The sequence below is a fragment of the Sinocyclocheilus rhinocerous genome, unplaced genomic scaffold, assembly GCF_001515625.1.
Source record: "Sinocyclocheilus rhinocerous isolate Xijiao unplaced genomic scaffold, SAMN03320098_v1.1 scaffold1012, whole genome shotgun sequence".
Lineage (NCBI taxonomy): Eukaryota > Metazoa > Chordata > Actinopteri > Cypriniformes > Cyprinidae > Sinocyclocheilus > Sinocyclocheilus rhinocerous.
The window spans coordinates 514,280-517,309 of record NW_015640039.1 but is presented as its reverse complement, the minus strand read 5'-3'; positions in this window follow the sequence as shown (position 1 = coordinate 517,309).

The window sequence follows — 3,030 nt, the reverse complement described above, 5'->3', positions numbered from 1 at the left end:
TGGATAAGTGTGTGTTGTTGGCTTTTTGACGCGATCGACCCGGGTTCGATCCCGCCTTTTGCCTAACTTTTTTTTCCTCCCTTTTCAAATCTCGTATTAGCTATGGATTCTATTTACACTAAGTGAAAATAGCAGTATTTTTTTAGCAATATGCTATTTACACTATGTTAAAATAGCAGGATTTCTACTATCAAGTATACTACTTGTTGCAAATAGTGGCAATTATCTGCACTTCAGTATTGTAGTACATTATAAAACAGTATGCAATAATAACGTATTGAGTGTAAATTATAATTTTAATTTTAATTATTAAATGGATGCCACCTTATTGGTACAATAAAGCCCTCCCTACACCTACCCTAACCCTACCCGATACTTTATTTTCAACTTTTTGATTATTTCCTTAATTTTTATTGAAAATAAATGCCTTTACGATGTGATACGAGATTTGAAAAGGGAGGAAAAAAAAGTTCGGCAAAAGGCGGGATCGAACCCGGGTCGATCGCGTCAAAAAGACAACGACACGCACTTATCCATCTGCATCACTGGAGCTGATGATTTATTGCCACTTTTAACTAAATGTAAATAGACACCCCGTATTTTTTATTCCAGAGTAAAGGCAATTCATACAATACTTTTAAACTGAGCTACTTTAATACCATCTCCGAACTTTCTACCACGACTCTGCTGTTCTTCGGCTGGTTTTTCCTGTATACGTTGATTGACAGATGTCTCGTCCAGTTGTCTCAAACTATACCTACCTTTTCTGGTTTGTCTGATTTGTCGTTGTGTTTTCTGATTTGTTAATTTGTTTTCGGATTTGTCTTTGTGTTTTCTGACTTGTTATTTTGTTTTCGAATTTGTCATTGTGTTTTCTGACTTGTTATAATGTTTTCTGAATTGTTGTTGTGCTTTCTGAATTGTTATTTTGTTTTTTAGACTTGCATTTGCGTTTGTAATTTGTTATTTTGTTTTCAGAATTGTGATTTGCTTAGCACTTCTCGGCCACCGTAAACTTTCCTTTCTGGAACACAAAAGAAGACTTTTTGGAAGGAAATGTTATGTCAGTGGTTATGTTCTGTCCTCTGACCTGCCATCATTGACTTAAAATGGCATATTTGAATGCATGTAAACTTTATTGTGGGGGGAATGATTTAATCGCACAGTGATCTATAGTTGGAATATATTGTGTTATGGACCACTTTTTTTTTTTTTTTTCACTGTAAGAATACTGAAGCTAGAATATTACGAAAATATTTATGACACGTGGGTGAGTAAATGATGAGAATTTTCATTTTTGCGTGAACAATGCTTTTAACGATTCAGAAATTCACACCATCTCAAAAATGCTTTTACACTTTGCTTTTGCGTCACTACTTTGAGGTCCACGAAAGTGTCAGTGCATCCTTGTGTCCTTGAACGCACAAAAGCATCAGCCATGACAGTCTTATCACACGTGTCGCCTCTCTGTCTTTCTCGCCGGAATGTGCGAGACATGGTGGCACAGACAGATCACACAGGTGTGAGACGTCTCTGCCGGGACATTCCACACATGCCTCTGCAGCGGGTTACTGCGCGACTCAGTGTGTTCATGCCGCTGGGGTCATGTCATGGTCATTATGAGCACTCTACTCTGTGCACTGGCAATTATTTTCACTCAAATGGAACATGACTATTTCAGAAAAATTCAATATAATACGAAATGTGCATGAAAGTGTCTGATATTATTTCTACTTTTAATTGATCGATTTCTCTTCAAAGGCACTGTATGACCTGTAAATAAATATTTAAAAGAACTGTATGGCCCTTACATAACACTACATTTGATAGGAAAGTTTGATCTTGAACTGGAGACCAAGTAGTTTCCTTAATGTCATATTGGGTGGCATCTGGTAATGGTAAACATATATCTATTTTGATCGACATGCTAAAGCACAAAACCCATACGGACATTATAACTGGTGTACAAAAGAGCTTAAAAGCTAATGCTAAGAAAGTACACCAATGTCATAACCTTATTAAATTATTAACTGTAAACCATTAGCAGCCTGATTTGACCGTTTTGTCTGTTCCAGGAAAGCAGCTTTGCTCTCTTTAGTACTAAGGAGACTTTTACAGGGGATTGTCCCCGTAATCAGTGTTCTGTGATATGCTTTGGATAAAAATGTCTGCTAAATGACTACCTTTACACTCTCTACTCTTAAGAAATTTAAGAATTCAAATGGAAATTAATATTTAATGAAATATTAATGTAAACTCAGATAAAAAGGTACATAAGCTGTCACTAAGGTGGTACCATTTCATAAGGTACCAATATATATATAATTCAAGTACTAATAAGGTATTAATATGCATTATTCAGGGGTAAAAAAGGCACAGAAGTGCAGCTTTCGAGAAGCTAGCCTACTCCCAGTTTTTTTTTTTTTTTTTGGAGTTTGTTAACTTGTTTTACTTCCATAACATGTCGTCTTTCAGACTCGCAGAAATGTGTTATTTTATTGTTGCAATTATATATATATATATATATATATATATATACAGTAGGGTTTGTTCATATAACATATGGCTACATAACATTATATTTCTGGCTATAAATGGAGTTCCTGTAAAAGTGTTAATTCTTTTAACATTTTGAACGTGGCTTTTACCAGTATTCAGATTGATAAAATACTACCTCATATTTAAACATAATTAATGGCTGCATATTTGAACATGACATTTCAGAATACTTGTAATGCAAAACAGTTCTCATAATGTACTGTAGTTAATAAACTGAAGGAAATATGGTGATATCTATTAGTTAAAGAGCAGGTCATATGGGTTTTTGAAAGATATCTCTTTTGCAGTTTATAACGTAGCTATCCTTAAATGAAAACAATCTGCAAAGTTGTTAATCAAAAAAGTGCATGATAAATAAAGATATTGTCTCTCAAAAGAGAGAGTCAATTCTGAATCGCCTTAAGGAGTCGTCATATTTTCTTTTGCCTGTTACTGGTATACGTCACTGGGTAACACATTTACATAATCCCC